The 23975-nt window shown below is 48.7% G+C and overlaps 1 protein-coding gene across 1 annotated transcript in view; it reads left to right on the top strand.

The window, feature by feature from the left end:
- ARIH2 (ariadne RBR E3 ubiquitin protein ligase 2) overlaps positions 1–23975 on the top strand; it is an 89502-nt gene that overhangs the window by 9789 nt on the left and 55738 nt on the right. The window lies entirely within an intron of this gene.

Genomic DNA, 23975 nt, shown 5'->3' with positions numbered 1-23975 from the left:
CACGAAGATGAGATGTTGAGGTACTGGAAGGTGTCCAGAAAAGGGTGATGAGGCTGGTGAGGGGCCTGGAGCACAGCCCTGTGAGGAGAGGCTGAGGGAGCTGGGGGTGTGCAGCCTGCAGAAGAGGAGGCTCAGGGCTGACCTCATTGCTGTCTACAACTACCTGACGGGAGGCTGTAGCCAGGTGAGGGTTGGTCTTTTCCCCCAGGCAACCAGCAACAGAGCAAGGGGACACAGTCTCAAGTTGTGCCAGGGCAGGTCTAGGCTGGATGTTAGGAGGAAGTTGTTGGCAGAGAGAGTGATTGGCATTGGAATGGGCTGCCCAGGGAGGTGGTGGAGGCACCATCCCTGGAGGTGTTCAGGAAAAGGCTGGATGAGGCACTTAGTGCCATGGTCTGGTTGATTGGCTAGGGCTGGGTGCTAGGTTGGACTGGATGATCTTGGAGGTCTCTTCCAACCTGGTTGATTCTATGATTCTAAGAACATCTCTGGTGGGATTGCTAGCAGTTCTAGGCAGAGGGAGCTGGTGGGAATATGTATGTCCTATGGTAGCCAGTCTCTCACCAAGTAGCACTGAGCCTTCTGAAATGGCTATGTCAGCATGACAATACATAAGAACTGCTCCTCAATACAGGTAGGAAGTTTTCAGCTGTTCTTGTAGAAGATGACAGAAGACAAACCTCCATGCATGTCACTCTGAAACTCATCTGAATCCTGAGTATCAATTTCTGTTTGCATTTTCCAGCAGAACTTGTTCAAACAGCAGGTTGTTGAAGTTAAGAGGTGTGTCCCACAAAGAGCTCTGAAATTAATTTCTTCCTTGAGTCTTTGCTTGCAAACCTGGGATTGTCTTTTGCTGTGTGTACACACTTGTCCCTCCCCTCTGTGTCTTCTCATGTTTCTACCCTGCAGAGTTCAGGTTATCAGCATTTCCGTAACGTGCTCCTGCCCTGCCACTGCCTGTCCCATGGAGCTCTCCAGACAGCTGTCACTCTATCACTATCACTATAAAATCATAGAATCATAGAATCAACTAGGCTGGAAGAGACCTGTAAGCTCATCCAGTCCAACCTGGCACCCAGCCCTAGCCAGTCAACTAGACCATGGCACTAAGTGTTTTCACATCTTTTGTTTTCACCTTTCTCCATCAAATGTTATTAACCATTTCTCACATGTGGTATTTTCCTGTTGTGGTGGGTTAGGAACTTGCACACACACACACACTGTTGAAATTTACCAGACTAGCTCACATAGCTTGGAAGTAAGATGAAGCTATGTTTACAGCAAAGCTAAATTCACTAGCATATATTTACAAGCAGTTACAATTGTATACAAATAAGTAATAATACAGGAATCAAAACCTCCCTCCTGGACAAAGAACCTGCCCAGAAGGGGCTCAAACCTACCCCTCCTTTCTCCCTCTGCTTTCCCAGACAAACAAACAAAACAACCAGCAAAGCTTACATTGTTTTCTGTTAGCCAAGACTAGTGGAGAGATATTAGAGCAGAGTTAGGAGGAAACAAATCACAGCATCACAACCCAGAGTAGGACAAATTGTTGGCATTTTAGCTTTTTATCTCTCTCAGCAAACCAATGAATGCTAGAGGCTTCAACATTATTATCTTCTCACAACCAGTGATCTAATTTCTCTTGTTAAAATATTCCAGTTAGCCTCAACCCTGCACACCTGTTTGTCATATAATTCCACTAGCTATTCCCAGTACTTTACCCAAAATCCATAATCTATCCCTCTGCCTGTCTTGTTTATCCTACTTGGTGAAGCACCTTGAGCTTCCTTCCAGACTGAGCCTGTCTCTTCCCTCCATGTGGTCCTTTGCTGAGTCAAGAGTCATGGCATCTTTACTCTTTAGCCTTATTTGATGGTGACTTCAAGGAGAAAGCCTTTAACACATTTCTGTCTCCCCAGTGTTGATGATGATGTCCCCATCCTTGCCCTCCAGTGCCCAAAGATCCATCCCAAGCACAGAAAAACTGTACACAAAGACAGGGCAATTCTGCACTGGTATGTGAAGGGTGCATTCACCTCTCCTTCCAGCCCAGCTTAGGGCGTCGACTAATTCCAGCACTAATGAGCACCTCCTTACAAGAGGGATGTGGAGGTGCTGGAGTGAGTGCAGAAGAGAGCAAGGAAGCCAGGAAGGGCCTGGCAAGTAAATCTTAAGAGGAATGATTGAAGGAGCTGGGGATGGTTAGTTTGGAAAGAGGAGGCTGAGAGGAGACCTCACTGCTGCCTACAGCTACATGAAAGGATCTTATGGAGATGTTGGTGCTGGTCTCTTCTCACAGGTAAATAGTGACAGAACAAGAGGGAATGGCCTCAAACTGTGACTGGAGAGGTTTAGACTGGATATTGAGGGTTTTCTTCCAGCAAGAGAGGTCAGGCATTGGAATGGGCTGCTCAGGGAGTCACCAACCCTGGATGTGTTTAAAAGTCATTTGGATGTGGTGCTTGTGGATATGGTTTAGGATGCACCTTATAGAGTAGGGATAGGGTTGGACTTGGTGATCCTGAGGGTCTTTTCCAACCTGAATGTTTCTGTGATGCTGTAAAAAACTGCATCATTAAATGTAAATTACAACAGTAATAAATGATCTTTATCCACCAAATCCCCAACATTTCATGTTTTACTCCAAAAAAACCTTCTACGAGCTCCATTGCAGTCGTTAGTGCTTGTTTTAATTAAACTTCCAGCAGAGTATGCAGCTCAGTTAACCAGTTTTCAGTTTCCAGAGGAAATCCACAAGCAGTTCCAGTTGCATTCTTCTGCCATTATTCACATGCTGTGATTTAGCATACATGAGGAAAATGTTGACAGAGGATTATATATCTCAAGGGAGGATAACAAGCACATGAGACTTCATACTTCTGAGCTATTTTTTCCCCCAACTTTGTTTAAGTTCCTGAGCTTTGTAGAAATATTTGATCTTTAACTGCAGCTTGGATTCAGGGAAGCAGCATTAAAGGAAATGAGTGCTCTCAGGATGCAGGACAGGGGACTCTAAAGCCACCTCACTGCGCTTAGAGCTGTCTACAACTACCTGAAGGGACATTGTCGCCAGGTGGGGGGATGGCCTCTTCTCCCAGGCAACCAGCAATAGAATAAGGGGACACAGTCTCAAGTTGTGCCAGGGTAGGTATAGGCTGGATGTTAGGAAGAAGTTCTTCACAGAGAGAGTGATTGGCATTGGAATGGGCTGCCCAGGGAGGTGGTGGAGTTGCCATCCCTGGAGGTGTTCAGGAAGAGACTGGCTGAGGCACTTAGTGCCATGGTCTGGTTGACTGGCTAGGGCTGGGTGCTAGGTTGGACTGGATGCTCTTGGAGGTCTCTTCCAACCTGCTTGATTCTATGATTCTATGATACATTTTCAGTCTCTGTGAAAGACTAAATGGTTTGGAAGGCTGAAAAAAAAAAAGCCTGCTGCCTTCAACCGAATCGTGTCTGTATTAGACAATAATTGGATGGGTGTTCCATGTGCAGTGCCCACTCCTAAAGCTTTAATTCCTAAGGCTATCCTCGGCCCAAAGAGTCGCATTAAATAAAGAGGAAAAGCAGAGTCTCGTTGTAGAGAATGCGGCGGCACAGCCTTTTGTTGCAGCTGGTTTGAAGTGTCTCTCCATTGACATCTAGTGTCCGTGCCGAAAGAGCTTTAGACTCCTCACACCCATGCTGGCAATGTTTATCTCTACGCCTTTAAAGCTTTTCCCAGGCGTAGTTGCTAAGGACTTTCACAGTGTCACAGTATCACATTATTATTAGGATTGGAAGAGACCTCACAGATCATCAAGTCCAACCCTTTACCACAGAGCTCAAGGCCAGACCATGGCACCAAGTGCCACGTCCAATCCTGCCTTGAACAGCTCCAGGGACGGCGACTCCACCACCTCCCCGGGCAGCCCATTCCAGTGCCCAATGACTCTCTCAGGGAAGAACTTTCTCCTCACCTCCAGCCTAAATTTCCCCTGGCACAGCCTGAGGCTGTGTCCTCTTGTTCTGGTGCTGGCCACCTGAGAGAAGAGAGCAACCTCCTCCTGGCCACAACCTCCCCTCAGGTAGTTGTAGACAGCAATAAGGTCACCCCTGAGCCTCCTCTTCTCCAGGCTAACCAATCCCAGCTCCCTCAGCCTCTCCTCGTAGGGCTGTGCTCAAGGCCTCTCCCCAGCCTCATCGCCCTTCTCTGGACACGCTCAAGCATCTCAATGTCCCTCCTAAACTGGGGGGGGCCCAGAACTGAACACAGCACTCAAGGTGTGGTCTAAGCAGTGCAGAGTACAGGGGCAGAATGACCTCCCTGCTCCTGCTGGCCACACCATTCCTGATGCAGGCCAGGATGCCACTGGCTCTCTTGGCCACCTGGGCACACTGCTGGCTCATGTTCAGGCGGGTATCAATCAGCACCCCCAGATCCCTCTCTGTCTGGCTGCTCTCAGCCACTCCGACCCCAGCCTGTATCTCTGCATGGGGCTGTTGTGGCCAAAGTGCAGCACCCTGCACTTGGAGCTATTGAACCCCATCCCATTGGACTCTGCCCATCTGTCCAGGCGGTCAAGGTCCTGCTGCAAAGCCCATACTTTCTATTAGTAATGCCAGGTCAGCCGGTAGGTGAGAGTGATGGTGAAAACAGACATAAGACTTGGGGACAGGCATTGACACCCGCAGATGTCTGTGCTCTGGATGGCTCTGGAAAGCCTTTCAATGTCCTCTGGTTCACAAACACTACCCTTTAGAAAGTTGTTCTGTGAGCACCTGCAGAATACTCTCTGTTGCCATTCTCTTGCCTCAGAGCATACAAACAGCTGTGGACTAATAGATGTTCAACATAGATCTTTATGCAATACTGTAGCTCTGTAGCCAGTCATTACCCTAATTCTCTTTAATTAAGCAAGAATCTCTTTCAGTGACAAAGCACACTTCATTACACTCCATAGGCTGGATGTTAGGTGGGAGTTGGGTTTAGTTCTGGGACCCCCCAGTTTAGGAGGGACGTTGAGATGCTTGAGCGAGTCCAGAGAAGGGCGACGAGGCTGGGGAGAGGCCTTGAGCACAGCCCTACGAGGAGAGGCTGAGGGAGCTGGGATTGGTTAGCCTGGAGAAGAGGAGGCTCAGGGGAGACCTTATTGCTGTCTACAACTACCTGAGGGGTGGTTGTGGCCAGCAGGAGGTTGCTCTCTTCTCTCAGGTGGCCAGCACCGGAACAAGAGGACACAGCCTCAGGCTGTGCCAGGGGAGATTTAGGCTGGAGGTGAGGAGAAAGTTCTTCACTGAGAGAGTCATTGGACACTGGAATGGGCTGCCCGGGGAGGTGGTGGAGTCACCGTCCCTGGGGCTGTTCAAGGCAGGATTGGACGTGGCACTTGGTGCCATGGTCTGGACTTGAGCTCTGTGGTAAAGGGTTGGACTTGGTGATCTATGAGGTCTCTTCCAATCTTGGTGATACTGTGGTACTGTGAGTTCTTGACAGAGAGAGTGATTTGCCATTGGAATGCGCTACCCAGGGAGGTGGTTCCTGGAGGTGTTCAAGAACAGCCTAGATGAGGCACTTATTGCCATGGTCTAGTTGATTGGATGGGACTGAGTGATAGGTTGGACTGAATGATCTTGGAGGTCTCTTCCAAACTGGTTGATTCTATGATTATGTCATTAAAAGCTGTTTAATAAAGAACTGTCTTTGTCTAGTTTTGCAAGGATCACAAGAGTGATTTTTGTGTTGATTTGTTTGGCTACAGACTCTTCAGGAGAGACAGGCAAGGGAGAAGAGGTTGAGGAGTGGCTCTGTATACTAGGGATGCTCTGGATGTCATGGGGGTAGAAATCAAGGATGATCAAGTTGAGTCTTTATGGGTGAGAATTAAGGGGAAGGCCAACAAGACCGATATCCTGGTTGGAGTCTGTTACAGACCACCCAACCAGGAAGAAGAGGTTGATTTGTTACTCTTTAAACAACGGGAGGTTGCCTCAAGATCACCTGCCCTTGTTCTGGTGGGCAACTTTAACCTACCAGACATCTGCTGGGACTTAAATACTGCAGAGAAGAGGCAGTCTAGAAGGTTTTTAAGTTTGTATTGTAGAAATCCCAAGCTTTTGCAAAAGGATTTGAATCTATCATTCTATGATCCTATGATTTGCTGGTTTGCTTTAGCAAAATCTTGAACAGTGGCAGTGATCACTTAATGATATTGTTAGTGTACCCCTTGCTCTGTAGGCAGTACCTTCACAGGACTTCTGCTCTCTCAGTCAGTGTTTGTGCTGGGGTAGTGCATACAGGAGCTATGCTAGAATCACAACCCCACCAGGCTTGGTCCTAGATTGGTGTGAAAAAATCCTTCTCTGTTCAGAAGGCTCCCTGCACATTCACAGGTTGAGCATTACCATTGTTAGAATCTGATTTCAAAAGCAGTTATTCCAAATAAATGATGTTGTGGAAGCTTAAAAAGATTTGTTGCCCTCATATTTTTGTGAGGGTTACAGCTTCAGAAGAAGAGCAGGACACGTCCAAGGATTCACACTGAGCACAGCTCCTATCTATGACCAGCTCTGTGGCCCCAGGACATTCATGTACTCTGTTATGGAGTGTTTTATAATTGGCATTGTTTTATAACCCTTACCTTTCCAGCCTTTCCTCAGTATCTCATAAACATAGAAGAGCTCTCTCTTGGTTTGGTGCTGTCCTTGCTAGCTAGAGCAAGCTACCAGTGTGCAAATAATACATCTTTGCCTTGGAACAATAGGAAACTTCTGCTGGAAAATGAGCTACAACAGCCTTGAACTTTTTTTTCTGTGATGGTTGGAGGGTGAGACAATATTTCCCACCATTTCTGGGAAAGCAGTTGTCATAATTTTTTACAGATGGTCAAATATTTTCCCTCTTTCTCCTTTCACCATTCTGTTATTTTCAGCTACTCATTACGTTGGCCCAACTGTCGGAGCCTGTGTTTGAAAGAACCTGCTGAATCAATGCATCCAGAATAGGAGTGAATCATCATTAAAATGTCTCCTGCCTAGATTATTCATAATTTAACTATAAAGCAAAACATGTGATCATGAGCAACGAAGGAATGTGACATAAATCATTTCATTCAGAGCAATGTATTAGTGCAGGCACTGGTGAAGCTGCTGCAGCAGCAGACAGCCTTTAATGTGAAACCACTCTACAGGGAGAGTTACCAGGATACATTTGTATTTGTCCCTGCCACAATCCCTTGGCCACTCTGACTTTTCATCCCTGGTAGGATTCGCAACAACCCCAAATTCTCCCTCCGTGGTGTCAATGGAAGGAGGCAGCAGCAGCAGAGCATTGTGTTGCTGTGGCAACACATCCCACTTCAGGGGACCGCGTTGCCTCGGCGACATCAGGCAGGCAGGCACTGGTAGATCAAATTGTCTCAAAGCTGCTGCCCCACAAAAAAGCAGGGCAGCTTCAGGCTACAGGAATGCAGACAGGTAGGTGACCTGATAGGACCACTCGCTCACAACCTGGGGCTGGGTTAGGAGAGAGTGACCTCTGTGCACAGCTCTTGTCAGGTGGTGAGACAAGGTTACTGCCAAAAGCAGCTTGCCAGCGAGTGAGTTAAAGGATGACAGCAGGAAGGATAATGTCAGCAGGAGACTAACTGAAAAGAGCAAGTGGTGAGGCCACCACTTTGTTTGTGTAATTGGGACCTGCAAACAGCATAGCATCAGAAATGTCTGTTACATGACACATCTATGAATGGAGGTAATCTTAGGCTCACTGAACCACAGAAGTTTTGGGTCGGAAGGGACCTTCAAAGGTCATCTAGTCTCACCCCTCTGCCTTGAGCAGGGACAACAACTGAAATGTTTCCAGGAATGTGGCATCTACCACCTCTCTGGGCAGCCTGTGCCAGTGTCTCACCAACCTCACTGTCAAAAAAAGTCTTCCTTGTATCTAGTCTGAATAATCTTCCTTGATTTAGTTTAAACTGTCACCTCTAGTTCTGTTGCAGCAGACCCTCCTAAAAAGTATGTCCCCATCTTTCTGATAGGCCCCCTTTGAGTACTGGAAGCTCCCTGTAGCTTTCTCTTCTCCAGACTGAACAACACCAGCCTTGTGCAGTGATTTTAGAGCAGTCCAGTGGTGCATTGTGCTGCGTCATATACAGTACACAGCATCATGTAAGCAAAGGATTAAAGATCAATTTACATAGGCAAATGCCTGTATGAATACTGTGAAGCTGAGAGCCTCCCACTTGTGAGCCTGAAGGCAGTCCAGCAGCCAGACCCAACCCGTGGCAAAACAACTTTTCCAGAGCCTGTGAGCCCTTTATCACAACCATGTTTGAGGAGATCTCCACCAAACACCTTCTATGGACTTCACTAGAGCTATCTGTGGAACTGCTAGTAAGGTGAGGGGGTTCAAAGTTTTGATACATAGCACTTGAAGAGCAGTTTGAGACGCAAGAAGATAGTGAACAACAGAAGAACTGATAAGAGAAGGCAGGTAATTTCCTTGTCATTTGTCCATCCTTGATGTAAGAATCTTTCCTTGCTTTACACTGTTGGATTAGGAAGCCTCTTGCCTACTGGAAATAGCCCTTGAATGAACAGCATCTTTTGAACACAAGCCTGTGTGTCCTGTTTTAGTGTGCTAGCTTCCTTTTTTAAGCCTTACAGTGATCCTTGCAGAAGAGCAGAGCGTGCTTGAGGGGGTCTGGTGTTACTTTTCGCCCCCGGAGACATCACCATATGCTGCAGTGCTATGTCTCAATGACGTGGACGTTTCTGGCTTTCAGTAAACATTGCCTGTACTTACAGCTACAGCCCTACTGCTTGATTTAACCTCCCTTTTCTGATGTTGGCCTTGCTCTCTCTGAAACATTCTTTGTGCACTTTCCACGAGACATTAGCTGCCTTTCTTCTCACAATCAAGGCTTTGGTTAATTGTGTTTACAAAAGATTCCTGAACCGTGAGAAATGTTGTTCAGAGTGTGTGGGTTTGCATCATTTAGCCTTGAAACGATGCTGCTTCCCTTGACCTCTTGCTGTCTTTTCTCTATGACTCTGGTAATTGCATCAGTAGCCTTGGGAGTAACATTTTCCTTTCACATCTAGGAAAGATCCAAGCTTTCCTTAACCTCTCCCAGCTGAATCAGATCCAGTCCCTTCTTTATTCTGTGGCTCCAGCCACATCAGGGCTTTTTTCTGGCTTCTCTGTGGATGCAGTCATGTTTCTCTCCTACCCAGAACAAGCTCTGCTGCGTTCCTGATTCACCATCTTCACTGCTCTACTTTCCTATGAACTTCTCAGTCTTCCTTCTTCTCCCCTGCATCGAATACATTTATCTTCTCCACCAGCATTCTTTACAACCCATCTTCATCCAAATCTGTCAGCAGCTGTTCTGCCAGCATTGTCCTGTCACCATTTCAAACAGACGTGCCAGTGGTTTCTCCACACCTCTCCACCACAGCTGTATAGTGCTCTCTAGAGACATCTGCAAAGGGAGCTTGGGGCACAGACACCAGCATGGCACCACGTTCATCTTCCAGCTTTCACCATATACTACATCATTTCAGACTGCCTTGAGGAAGGCCTTTTGTTTGCTTCAGCACACTGAGAAACTGAAAAATGACAGCCAGGAGCACATCTCACGCCCACACATTTGGTATTCTGATGTTACTTCAGAGATGCTTGGTCCCCACACTGATGCTCCATGTTATCTAGAGGCTCATGAGGGGGTTCCCTTTCAACCTCGTGGCAGCAATGTCAGTTCCTTGAGGTTTAATTTGCAGTCAGCAAGAAACCAGAGCCAACATGCAATAAAAACCTGTTTCCTCTCTTCACACCCCTCTGAAGGTGACTCTTTTTCTGAGTCACTGCTAACACAAACTTGTTGAAAAAGATTCAGCCTGGGTGAGGAACATAAAAGACAATTTATTTTTCCAAGTATTTTGGATTATTAATCAAGTTCCCTGTCTGGCTGAGCTCACTCAGGTCCTCCTTCTGATTTTGGTGGAGTTTATTTCTACTGTCACCCTGAGCCACTGTTAAGGTGCAGAACACAGGTTTGCTGATGAAGTCGGGGAGGTAGTTGGCAAAGTTTGGCTCTGCCTGTGCTTTTGCAGGAGGCTCTTGGCACAGGGAATATGAGCTGCAGTTGTTCCTTTGTTCATATTTAATCACACAAGAAAGAAGAATGTAATTATGGCTTGTCTCCCTCAATCTCCTCCCTGCCTCTGAGTATTTAAACTCCTTGATACAAAGGCAAGTGGGAATGTAGCTCCTCCTCACAGCAGAAGTGATTCAGCCCTGATCACTTTGCAGCTTCCACTTGACAACAGTTTCCCACTGAGCTGTGTCCCATGCAAAGGAACACAGCCATTACAAACAGCATTGCATGTACCAGAACCTGATCAAAGCTAGAGGCATGAGCTTTGCTTTTGATTTGCTCTCTGAGTCTGACAGTCCAGTCAGACTGTGTTGGTTTCACTTTTCCCCTCAGTCATACCTGATGGCTCCTTATCTGAAAACACCTTTAGGCAGTTCCTAGGGTTAAAGATTAAAAGCATTAAAAGGAAGCTTGACTCAGAAATAGACTTTTTTTTTTCTGGTCTATTTAGCTATTTTAGCTGTTTATTTTCTGTTTAGCTCACTTCATTTTCACTCTAAACCTACCAATTGCTTTTGAGCTTAGCACAGAGTTGCAAAAGATCTGCTGCCAAAGAATCTGGAAAATCAAGAAAGGAAAAGGATGTTTCAAGCTTGCAGTTTTCTCTGGAGAAGAGAAGGCTTCGAGGAGACCTTGGAGTGGCCTTCCGGTGTCTGAAGTGGGCTACAGGAGGGCTGGGGAGGGACTATTGACAAGGTCTTGTAATGAAAGGACGAGGAGGAATGGGTTTAAACTGGCAGAGGGGAGATTAAAAGTGGATGCTAGAAAGAAGTTCTTTGCAGTGAGAGTGGTGAGACACTGGCACAGGTTGCCCAGGGAGGTTGTGGAGCACAGGGAGATTGAAAGTGGATGCTAGAAAGAAGTTCTTTGCAGTGAGAGTGGAGAGACACTGGCACAGGTTGCCCAGGGAGGTTGTGGAGCACAGGGAGATTGAAAGTGGATGCTAGGAAGAAGTTCTTTGCAGACACTGGCACAGGTTGCCCAGGGAGGTTGTGGAGCACAGAATCACAGAATCAAAGATCACATTGGGTGATTCTGTGCTCCACAACCTCCCTGGAGGTGTTCAAGGCCAGGTTGGATGAGGCTGTGAGCGACCTGTTCTAGTGGGAGATGTCTCTGCCTGTGGTGGGGGGTTGGAAGTAGATGATATGTGAGGTTTCTTCCAACCTGAACCATTCTATGATTCTATGAGTTTTGGTTGGCCTCAAGAGGAAATAAAACTGTAACAGCAAAGGACAGAAAGGGCTGAAAGGGGCAAAGAAAGCTGCATAGAGCCACCTGCCTCCCAGGGTGAGGGCTCAGGTGGGCAGCGTGGGGAGGCAGCTCAGGGTTGTACTGGCAGCACAGGATGGTGCTCAACCAGAGCAAGGGGAAACCTGCTGAGCCTCAGCAGCGTGGCAGTGCTGGAGAGCTACAGAAGAAAAAAGGAAACAGGCAATGAGAAGAAGAGAGTTGATTGATGAAATTGCCCAAAATGAGCAAGGGGAGAAAAGGCTGCATTATGTAAACACTGTAATTGCAGAGTTGTTTCATCCGAGCTGTCAGGGTGAGCGTTGCTGCCGCTTCCTGAGCCAATGTGACAGGCACAGAGTCTGATGGGTAATGTTTCCACTTGGTAGCGTGGATATTAAATCATAAACCAGATAAGAGTTTATCTCAAAAGCAAGGAGCTGCAGTTTTCTCAAGACCTTGCTGCCAGACTTCAAAAGAAGCGCTGTGGAAATCAAAGCAGTGCTCAGAATGAGGGAAATCTGTTACAGAAAGACTGCTGATGTAAATCTTCTCTCAGTCTGCAAAACTGTGTTTTACCTACAGAGAGTCCTTAAATAAGAGGGAAATGTAGTCTAGTTGCTTGGGATCAAAAATCCAAGTCTCAGACACACAGAATAATCCAGAGAGAGAAGGCAATAATTAACTGCTGAAAAAGAAAGAAAAAATAAAGCCGTGGCAAATGAGAAACTCAGTAGGGGTGGAGAGTAAAGGGGGGGAAAGGACAGAAGAACAGAAAATATTCTTAAAGCAGCAAAAGTGCAGAGAAGCCTGAGGGTTTGGGTATGCAATTAGTAACCAGAAGGTTCTATGGGAGGATTTCTTAGGAGTTAGTGAGTGTTTGAATTGCACAGTGACAGTGAAAGTACTTAGAAGGAAAGCTGTACAATTCAAGAGAGATGTTGAGGTGCTGGTATGTGTCCAGAGAAGGGCAATCAAGCTAGTGAGGGGCCTGGAGCACAGCCCTTTGAGGAGAGGCTGAGGGAGCTGGGGGTGTGCTGCCTGCAGAAGAGGGGGCTCAGGACAGACTTCATTGCTGTCTACAACTACCTGATGGGAGGTTGTAGCCAGGTGGGGTTGGTCTCTTCTGCCAGACAACCAGCAACAGAACAAGGGGACAGAGTGTCAAGTTGTGCCAGGGGAGGTCTAGGCTGGATGCTGGGAGGAAGTTGTTGGCAGAGAGAGTGATTGGCATTGGAATGGGCTGCCCAGGGAGGTGGTGGAGTCACCATCCCTGGAGGTATTTAAGAAAACCCTGGCTGGGGCACTTAGTGCCATGGTCTGGTTGATTGGATAGGACTGGGTGCTAGGTTGGACTGGATGATCTTGGAGGTCTCTTCCAACCTGGTTGATTCTATTCTGTGGTTTTATGTTTTAAGTGGGAAGAGTCACTGCAGAAAAATACAGACACCCTGAGCTTGGAGAGGAGTAGATTAGACAAAATGGAAAGTATCTATCAGAAGAGTTTAGTGGTGAACAAGACAGGGTGTGGTGCTAGGCGCCCACAGTGGGAATGCAACTGAGTTCAGCAAGGGCCAGTAGCTTCCCCAAGGAGGGGGAGCTGGGAGCTGCTGGGGATGGCAGCCAAATGCAAACCAAGAGTTGGCCATGGTTGGGATCTGGATGAAGATTGGCAGGGCTCATGGGAAGGGGTAGCAGGAGCTGGGCTGGACTCTGCTGCTCAGCCTCCTGCAACTCCTGTGGTCCTCCTTGGCTGCTGCTGTCCTCCATGGCCCCCAAACATCAGGGATTGGGCAGGGATGGGATCTCCTTGTCTCACAGGGATTGCCTCCACCACAGGCAGCACATCTCAAGCTTTAAAACAACAGCGACAGCAACAAAAATTGTTGCTGTTAAACAGAGACATTTGGAGGTCAAATAACTGAACTACAAAGACAAAAATGACAAAACTGAACATCCATTGCTGCTACCTAATTTAGGAAAGAGTTTGATCAGGTGCTGGTCCAGAATCTGATTTCTGGAGCTGAAGGGAAGGGAAGCCATGCACTCTTTAACAAAGGCTTTTCAGACTGAAGCTGTGTGTAAGAGGCAGAAGTGACAATACTTTGTGTTAGAAGGACACATTTTCTTGCTCACTTCTCCCTATGACAGGGCTCATCTTCTGCTCAGAGTCCACAGCAAATATTTTAAAAGGCACTTTAAACCAGGCCAGTACTTTGGGAAATGTCAAATTCTTGTTGGAATTTTAACCAGTCTATATTTACACAGGAAAAGATTCAATAAAGAAGGTAAAATAGAGAAGGCAACAAGCACTTGCTGTATCAGCAATTCAGGCTCCTGGGCTGCTGAGAAGAAATGTCCTCAGGGAAATGAGATTATATTTTGCTTGCAACATATATATATGGTAACAGCTTTTTCATTCATCTGTTAATTTATATTGAAAGCAATTAGGTGAAAGCTACTGGCACAGGAGGAAAACCATGACCAAATCTTAGAAGCAGTATTTAGTTGCCAGATAAAGTCTCAGGGAACACATTTCATAGAAATCATAGAAATCATAGAATCAACCAGATTGGAAGAGACCTCCAAGCTCATCCAGTCCAACCTAGCACCCAGCCCCAGCCAGTCAACCAGACCATGGCACTAAGTGCCTCAGACAGGCTTTGCTTCAACACCTCCAGGGACAGCAACTCCACCACCTCCCTGGGCAGCCCATTCCAATGCCAATCACTCTCTCTGCCAACAACTTCCTTCTAACATCCAGCCTATACTTTCCCCAGCACAACTTGAGACTCTGTCCCCTTGTTCTGTTGCTGCTTGCCTGGCAGAAGAGCCCAACCCCACCTGACTACAGCCTCCCTTCAGGTAGTTGTAGACAGCAATGAGGTCCGCCCTGAGCCTCCTCTTCTCCAGTCTGCACACCCCCAGCTCCCTCAGCCTCTCCTCACAGGGTTCTAGAAATGAAAGCTCTGGTCACTGGAAGAAGTTAGAGAAATTAAAGAAGGTTGCTCAGGGCTTTCAGTCACTGGAAACCTCTGTTCGCATGGTGGGGGTTGTTTTATTGTTATTGTTATCATAATTATAATCATATTTATCATTATTATAATGGCTATAATTAATTGTTAACATTGCTGTTATTGGCTATTGTGATAACAATAATAACAATCCTGGGGTGCATTAGGAAGAGTGTGTCCAGCAGATCAAGGGAGGTTCTTCTCCCCCTCTACTCTGCCCTGGTGAGACCTCATCCTGAATACTGTGCTCAGTTTTGGACTCCCCAGTTTCAGAGGGACAGGCATCTGCTGGAGAGAGTCCAGCAGAGGGCTACAAGGATGATGAGGGGACAGGAGGGCATGGCTTGTGAAGAGAAGCTGAGAGACTTGGGACTTTTTAGTCTGAAAAAGAGAAGACTTAGAAGGGATTTGATAAATGTTTATAAACATCTGAGGGCTGCCAGGAGGGGGGGACAGGCTCTGCTCACTGCTCCCTGGGATAGGACAAGGAGCACTGGGTGTAAGCTGCAGCACAGGAGGTTCCACCTCAACACAAGAGGGAACTTCTTTCCTGTAAGGGTCCCAGAGCACTGGAACAGGCTGCCCAGAGAGGCTGTGGAGTCTCCTTCTCTGTAGCCTTTCAAGGCCTGTCTGGATGTGTTCCTCTGTGATCTGTGTTAGATAGGATTGTCCTGCTGTGGCAGGGGAATGGGACTCGATGATCTCTTTGGGTCCCTTCCAACCCCTAACGTCCTGTGATCTACTGCTACATTAACCAGATATATGAAGAACAACAAAAGAAGTCCTAGGGGGGGAAAAGAAAACAAAAGCAAAAAAAAAAAGGAAAAGAAAGGAAAGGAAAAAGGAATGAGAAAATAAAGGAAAGGGGGAAGGAAAGGGAAAAGAGAAGGAAAGGAGAAAGGGAAGCGGAAAAGGAAGGGGAAGGAGAAAGGGAAGGGAAGGAAAGGGAAAGGGAAAGGAAAGGAAAGGAAAGAGGAAAGGGAAGGAAAGGGGAAAGGGAAGGAAAGGGGAAAGGAAAGGGAAAGGAAAAGGGAATGGGAAAGGAAAAGGGAAAGGGAAAAAAAAGGAAAGGGAAAGGAAAGGGAAAAAAGAAAACCCACACGTGTAAAATGTAGTAAGAGCACAAATGGTTAGGCTTTCCCAGCTGGATTCTACTAAGTGTTTAAAATTCTTGGAGAGGCACTTAGGTTTGCATCCTGTGTGCAGTGAGCTTTCATGTGAAAATGAGTCTTCTTGCCCCAAAATATATAATTCCCTTGTTCTTTTGTATCTTTTTATGTCGCTTTAGGAAGTGTCATGTTCTGCCAGAACTGGCAGAATCTCTCCCCACTACATATCCCTAGGTGTTCCCATCTCTGTCTGCACAAGCTGTCATCCATTAACTGGGTTTAAACAAACTGAGCTCAGGCTGGCTTTGCAGTGGCTGGGCAGATGCCAGGTAGTACCCATGAAGGACTTGCAGCCACAAGAGAGGTTTCTGTGGTCACCTGCTACAGAAAAGGCTCTCAATTAGAACACAGGAAGCTCCACCTCAACATGAGGAGAAACTTCCTTACTGTAAGGGTGTCATCACAGTGGAACAGGCTGCCCAGAGAGCTTATGGAGTCTCCTTCTCTAGAGGCTTTCATCTGGATGCCTTCCTGTGTGACTTGTCCTAGGTAATCTTGCTTTGGCTGGGGGCTTGGACTTCAGAGGTTCTTTCCAACCCCTATCATTCTAAGGGTTGGGGCAGAACTCATGGGCAGATACCCATGAGATGATTCTTCCTCCTCATCCTCTTTATCATTAACTGATGCCAGCAGAGCTCAGGCAAAGCTGTCTGGGTGATGGGGATCACTAAGTGGAGGTTCATTTGCCATATGTTCTGCAGAGGGTGAGTTTATGAACCTCAGAGTTCTTCTTGATGTCCAGTTGGAAGAGTCTGTGTACATGATGGTGTTGGATTTCCTGTTGGAAAATGGTGTTGGGTTTCCTGTTTTCATCACCACAGTCACCCAGATGAAACTGACACACTTGTTAGCCCTCACATTCCTGAACATTCTCCTGCATCTGGGGAGGAATAACAACCTGCACCAGTACAGGCTGGGAGGTGACTGCTGGAAAGCAGCCCTGTAGAGAGGGACCTGGGGGTCCTGGTGGCTAACAAGTTACCCATGGCACAGCAATGTGCCCTTGTGGCCAAGAAGGCCAATGGGATCCTGGGGTGTACTAGGAAGAGTGTGTCCAGCAGATCAAGGGAGGTTCTCCTCCCTCTCTACTCTGCCTTGCTCAGACCTCATCCTGAATACTGTGTTCAGTTTTGGGCTGCCCAGTTGAAGAGGGACAGGGATCTGCTGGAGAGGGTCCAGTGGAGGGCTATGAGGAGGATGAGGAGACTGGAGGGCATGGCTGATGAGGAGAGGCTGAGGGACCTGGGGCTGCTTAGTCTGGAGAAGAGAAGACTGAGAGGGGATTTGATAAATGTTTATAAACATCTGAGGGCTGCCAGGAGAGGGGGACAGGCTCTGCTCACTGCTCCCTGAGATAGGACAAGGAGCACTGGGTGTAAGCTGCAGCACAGGAGCTGCAGGAGCTTCTTTCCTGTAAGAGTCCCAGAGCACTGGAACAGGCTGCCCAGAGAGGCTGTGGAGTCTCCTTCTCTGGAGCATTTCAAGGCCTGTCTGGATGTGTTCTTCTGTGATCTGTGTTAGATAGGATTGTCCTGCTGTGGCAGGGGGGTGGGACTCGATGATCTCTTTGGGTCCCTTCCAACCCCTAACGTCCTGTGAGCCTGTGAACATAAACATTCCGTGAAACCAGGGATTTGGAGAAGATCCTCCCCTGCAAAGTTGAATCACAGCAAATTTGAGAAGTAACACAGAGCTGCCCAGGATTTTCCTTCAGAAAATACTTGTGAGAAAACAAACAGCTGAATATGAGCCAGCAGTGTGCCCAGGTGGAAGGGACCGCAAGGATCATCCACTTCCAACCCCCTGCCATGGGCAGGGACACCCTACCCTAGAGCAGGCTGGCCACAGCCTCATCCAGCCTGGCCTTAAACACCTCCAGCCATGGAGCCTCCACCACCTCCCTGGGCAACCCATCCCAGGCTCTCACCACTCTCATACTCAACAACTTCCTCCTCACCTCCACTCTGACTCTCCCCACCTCCAGCTTTGCTCCATTCCCCCCAGTCCTGTCACTCCCTGAGAGCCTAAAAAGTCCCTCCCCAGCTTTTTTGTAGCCCACTTCAGATCCTGGAAGGCCACAATAAGGTCATCTGGTGAGCATTAATGGCAGAAAGGCCCGGAGTGGTCTGTGCCTTGGGGCAATGGTAGCTGGGACAGAGGGGAGCTGCATCCCCTTCGCTAGACTCACGGGAACGAAAACGTGGGAGCCCCACACAGTGTATCGTAGGCACATGAAAGAACTCACCCACAGACTGCACACTGCCACCTTGTCTCTGTGCCTCGTCCATGGCACCCCTGGCAGCGAGACAATCAGCTCCAGGCACCTCCCCAGCCCAGCAGAAATGGAACCTGGATGTCGTGGCACAGCTCTCGCTGACTGGAGGCAGAAGCGGTCCTGGACAGCCCAACTGCTCCCATCGAGGCAGGCAAAGCCTTGAGTGACCTGTTCTAGTGGGAGGTGTCCCTGCCTATGGCGGGCGGTTGGAACTGGATGAGCTTTGAGGTCCCGGGAGCTGGGATTGGTTGGCCTGGAGAAGAGGAGGCTCAGGGGTGACCTTATTGCTGTCTACAACTACCTGAGGGGAGGTTGTGGCCAGGAGGAGGTTGCTCTCTTCTCTCAGGTGGCCAGCTCCAGAACAAGAGGACACAGCCTCAGGCTGCGCCAGGGGAAATTTAGGCTGGAGGTGAGGAGAAAGTTCTTCACTGAGAGAGTCATTGGACACTGGAATGGGCTGCCCGGGGAGGTGGTGGAGTCGCCGTCCCTGGAGCTGTTCAAGGCAGGATTGGACGTGGCACTTGGTGCCATGGTCTGGCCTTGAGCTCTGTGGTAAAGGGTTGGACTTGATGATCTGTGAGGTCTCTTCCAACCCTGATGATACTGTGATACTGTGACTCTCTGAAAGCCAGAGACCAAGAGAGGGAGCAGGCTCCCCGGGGCTCCCTATCCACACACCTTCCCCGTGTCAGCAGTGACAGATGCCAGCCTGTTATCCCGAGTGTGTGTGGAGCAGGACACCCTGCTCTGACCTCATGCCTGGCACAGCTTCAGGCTGCTCTCCAGGGGAAGGCTCTGCTGTTGGAGCCAGGATCCAGCCGCCCTGCAGAGAGGCTCGCCATGCCTTGCAGCTGAGCACGTCTGCGCTGCAGGGCACTGGGTGGCCAGCCTGGGAGAACAGCAAGTTCCCTGCACCGACTGATCTCCTGCCGTCAACTGTCACCCCCTGAACTTTGGCTCAGGCCAGGAGGCACTAAACGGAGCAGATAATTGCCTGGCAGTGATTGATAGGGAGCCCCGGGTGAGCAGGGAGGGCGGGGGGGGTGGATTGTGTTTCAGAGGGAAGTATTTTTTCTGGGATTTGTCTGTGCATGCAGTCGGGAGCTTTGCTGAATCACATGGATTTAGCCCGAGCAGGAGGGCTTGCTGTCATTTTACACCTCTGCAGCATTTCAGCTGGCTCTGCCCCAATCTCTGTGGGGATTAAAGATGGGAAGGGACAGAGAATTGATGTATTTGCCTTTGGTCTATCAGGATGAATAATCGAGGCTAAATCGCAGCTTAGAATCTTTTGATGGTATGAGTGGAGAGAGGAAGGAGCAAGCAGCTGCCAGCAATAAATAACTATTAGGAAATGGTATTAGGAAATAGTACCAAGAAGAAATGTTGCTGCCAGGATAGTCTTTCAGCCTTGGGAAGTCTATAATGAGAGGGCTCAAAATGTACTTTGGTATCCAGATCTCATGTGCAGCTTCTCTCAGGCTCAGGTCCCGGGTGAAGAAGGGAAGACAGCTCACAGAGCAGCACCGCAGGCTTCCACTTGGCACTGCTGGGGGTTAGCAGCAGCATTGCATCCTTCAGCAAATCCACATCCAAATGATAGCACCTGCAAAGGGAAGCTAAGCTTATAGAATCAACCAGGTTGGAAGAGAACTCCAAGATCATCCAGTCCAACCTAGCACCCAGCCCTAGCCAATCAACCAGACCATGGCACTAAGTGCCTCAGCCAGGCTTTGCTTCAACACCTCCAGGGACAGTGCCTCCACCACCTCCCTGGGCAGCCCATTCCAATGCCAATCACTCTCTCTGCCAACAACTTCCTCCTAACATCCAGCCTAGACCTACCCCGGCACAACTTGAGGCTGTGTCCCTTTGTTCTGTTGCTGCTTGCCTGGCAGAAGAGACCAACCCCACCTGGCTACAGCCTCCCTTCAGGTAGTTGTAGACAGCAATGAGGTCACCCCTGAGTCTCCTCTTCTCTAGGCTGCACACCCCCAGCTCCCTCAGCCTCTCCTCATAGGATTTGTGTTCCAGGCCCCTCACCAGCTTTGTTGCCCTTCTCTGGACACCTTCCAGCACCTCAACATCTCTCTTGAATTGAAGAGCCCAGAACTGGACACAGTACTCAAGGTGTGGCCTGACCAGTCACTGTAACTTGGGTAGTGATCTTTGCAGCCAGGCTTCCAGCGAGCCTAGGAGGAAGCTGTGCATTGTAAACTACTTAAACTGAGCCATCTGAGCATAAGCCAAACTGCCTGAGCTTTAACTGAGTTCAGAGACGTGTTTGAGTAGAAATGTCTTAGGGTTTGCATTTCTGCCAGGTCTGAGATACACTGGCAGAACTACTCTGTCACACTGAGGTAATGGAAAACGGCCTCAGTTTTGTACACAAATCTCCCTAAATTAGGACCAGTTTCCCTTTTCAAGCATCCAGCATCAGGCAGCCCATTCCCTCCCCCTCACTGAGCAGCTTTCTCAGGGCAGGGTCTGCTGGTCAGAATGTAAATATTTAAATGGCTCCTCGTCATTTAGCTCGTTTTGGGCCCACTTAGGGCTACATCTTGTGTAAAAAACAGCTTGAGAAACCACTTCTAAACCACCTACATTAGAGATCTGACAGAAGCTGAAACTGAGAGGGAGAAGAATATCTAAGGGGTTGTGATGGTTTGGGTGTTCCCCTCCCCCACAGACTTTGGAAATCACCCAGGCTAGACTCAGCTGGCTCTGGGAAGTTGAATGAAGCTTTTATTTACAGCTTAGCACAAAGTACAAGCAGATATTTACAATATATACAGTTATAGACAGCAATGTACTGCCATTGGAATGGGCTGCCCAGGGAGGTGGTGGAGTCACCATCCCTGGGGGTGTTCAAGAAAAGCCTGGATGAGGCACTCAGTGCCATGGTCTGGTTGACTGGCTAGGGCTGGGTGCTAGGTTGGCCTGGATGATCTTGGAGATCTCTTCCAACCTGGTCAATTCTATGATTCTATTCTGTACAAGGTAAAAGGTAATACAGAAACAAAACAGCCCTCCCAGAAACCTGAGTCCCCAGGAGGGTCTCCCAGCCACCCTTCCACCTACTCCCCCCCACCTACTCCCCCCCCACCCCCAACCTTACCCCAGTCCCAAGGAAGAATGGAGGTTCAGCCAGGGGTTAGGAAGCAAAGTGGATTAATCAGGGAGACAGCAGAGGCTAGAAAGAAATGCAGCTCAGGCAATGCCCCAGGAAGAAGAAGTGCCTTATCTATGTTCAGATTCTTGTTTTTATACCTCTCAGCAAGCCTGTGAGTGAAGTAGACATCACCCTTGTTTGTCTTTCACAGCCTGTAATCTACTTCCTCTCACCAAACCATTCTAGCTAGCTTCAAACTAGCACAGGTGCCAGAAAAATAGAGCCAGACTCTTCTCAGTGGTCTCCAGTGACAGGACAAGAGGTAATGGGCATAAACTTGAATATAGGAAGTTCTACCTAAGCATGAGAAGGAACTTCATTACTTTGGGGGTGGCAGAGCACTGGAACAGGCTGCCCAGAGAGGTGGTAGAGTCTCCCCCTCCGGAGACTTTTGAGACCTGCCTTGATGTGTTCCTATATGACTTGCTTAAGGTGATCCTGCTCTGGCAGGCAGGTTGGACCTGATGATCTTCAGAGGTCCTCTCCAATCCCTGTCATTCTGTGATGCTGTGAAAGGGCCCTGTCCCACAGCAGAGAGCCTGCAGTTATGAATGAGCACAGCTGCCTGCAGGCAGATCACCCAAAATGTGGGCAAGAGGCAGGAATCCCAACAATCCCTATAGCCTTCCACCCCGGAAAGTCCCCGGCTCCAGGGCAGGCACCTCCCTGTCATCCTCTGGGTCAGGACAAAAAGTCCCTAGCAAACAGCTGCTGGGGCAGCTGGGGCTGTTTTCAGACAGCAACAGTTGGGCAGCACTGCTGGAGCCCTTCTGTGCAGGGCAGACCGGAGGAAGCCGCACGGTGCCGCAGCTCATGCGGCTTCATGCCACTGACTCAGCAGGCATTCCTGCCCGTGGCCTGCACGGGCAAGCAGAGTGGTCATATCTCACAGCTGGAAGCAAGGCAGCATGAGGACAACCATCCCATGCTGCACATGTGAGGTGTGCTCCTGCCAAGGGCCTGCAAGCCACTGTAAGGGACTGTTGTAGCCACCGAGGAAGACGACTTGCTTGAGGAGAGCTTCAAAGTGCCAACTGCTGCTTTCCTGAGATGATGCTTCTGCAGCTGCCCTGGGACACTGCTGGGCCTCTGGGACCAGTGGGAAAGCTGTTGGTAGTGAGGTGAGTCAATGGATGAAGGCAGAGCAGTGGATGTTGTTTATCTTGGCTTTGGCCATCCTTTCCAAACTGGAGAGTCTGTAGTAATCCTCCCACAGGCAGCTGCTTCTACTTAGTCAAATTTGATCAAGACTGACTTGTCAGGGTATTCCCAGGACTTTTCTGTCAATATCACAGAATCACAGAAACATTCGGGTTGGAAAAGCCCCTCAGGATCACCAAATCTAACCCACATCCCTACTCCACAAGGTGCACCCTTAACCATATCTCCAGGCACCACATCCAAACGACTTTTTGTTCACAGCAACAGTAAGATCTTGAAGTGAGGTATCCCTGGAAGGTGCTCCTCTTGATTTTTAGGGTTAGTTTTGCTTGCTAACTGAGCTGCTTCTCGGAGTAGTCATGTGGCTGTTCTGAGATGTGACTGTTGGAAACTTCAAATCTATTAAATCACAGAAACATTCTGGTTGGAAAAGACTCTCAGGATCACCAAGTCCAACCAGGCACCACATCCAAATGACTTTTAAACACATCCAGGATTGGTGACTCAGCCACCTCCCTGGGCAGCCCATTCCTGCCTGATCACTCTTGCTGGGAAAAAAATGTTTCCTAATGTCCAGTCTAAACCTCCCCAGTCTCAGCTTGAGGCCGTGCCCCCTTGTTCTGTCTCCAACTACCTGTGAGAAGAGACAGCAGCAGCTTCTCCACAAGGTCCTTTTGGGTAGCTGTAGACAGTCAGGAGGTCTCCCCTCAGCCTCCTCTTCTTCAAGCTAACCATCCCCAGCTCCTTCAGTTGATCCTCTTAAGATTTATTCTCCAGGCCTTTCCCCAGCCTTGTTGTCCTCCTCTGCACTGGCTCCAGCACCTCCACATCCCTCTTGTAATGGTGCCCAGAACTGAAGACAACACTCGAGGTGTGGCCTCACCAGAGCAGAGTCCAAGGGGACAATCACCTCCCTGTCCCTGCTGGACACAGCATTTCTAATCCCAGCCAGGATGCCATTGGCTTTCTTTGCCACCTGGGCACACTGCTGGCTCCTATGAGTTGCTTGATGATTACAAGCCCCAGGTCCCATTCAGCTAAGCAGCTTTCCAGCCACACTGCCCCAAGCCTGACAAAGCAAAGTGCGTACTGGGATGGGAGGGAGCACCAACTACAATGGCACAGCTCATAGCGACCTTACTCAGGAGGACAGATGTGGAGAAGAGGCTCCTGCCTTCCCTCTGCCTGTTTGTCCTGAGACACAAAACTTTTGCAGCCCAACTTGCAAAGTTGCAGGTGCCACAGCAGCCACAGTGGCCTCTCAGCAGCAGCTGCTGCGCTGGCTTCCCTTCTGACCTTGGCTTTGGACTTGCAGGGCTGTCCATCTCGCTGACAGCCTTAGACAGCCATCTGCTGGACAACTGCATCGTAAACCAATCTAGGACAGCGCTTGCAACCAGGGTCATCATTGCCTCAGTTCTGCCTACCTTCCCGTGAGCTTAGGAGCAAAACAGGGCAGCTGGAGTAGGGAGCATTATGCATCAGTGCCTAGAATTTTAACAACGAGGATGCACGTCTGTTCCCCCCCAAGAAGTGTCAGTATTTATGGAACACAAGTGAAAATGGAAGGAAAGAAATCCAGCTTTATAACACTGCTTAAAGCTGGAAGTTGCTTCCAGGCATCACAGCCCCAGCACTGAAGTCAGGAAGGTAGCCAGAGCAGGGAACCAAAGCAGTACAGGAGAGCATTTGGTGACCAGGCAGCACAGGGCCATGTAAGCAGGTATGGTCCTCTTGAATCTAGTTGGATTTCATTCCAGTAAACCTACAGCTGTGTTTAGACCTGTTTGAAAGGTTCATGTCACTTCT

This window comes from Pogoniulus pusillus, chromosome 16 (assembly GCF_015220805.1).
Source record: "Pogoniulus pusillus isolate bPogPus1 chromosome 16, bPogPus1.pri, whole genome shotgun sequence".
Taxonomy (NCBI): domain Eukaryota; kingdom Metazoa; phylum Chordata; class Aves; order Piciformes; family Lybiidae; genus Pogoniulus; species Pogoniulus pusillus.
The sequence above is the reverse complement of the archived record's forward strand: the minus strand, read 5'-3'. Positions and strand labels throughout refer to the sequence as shown.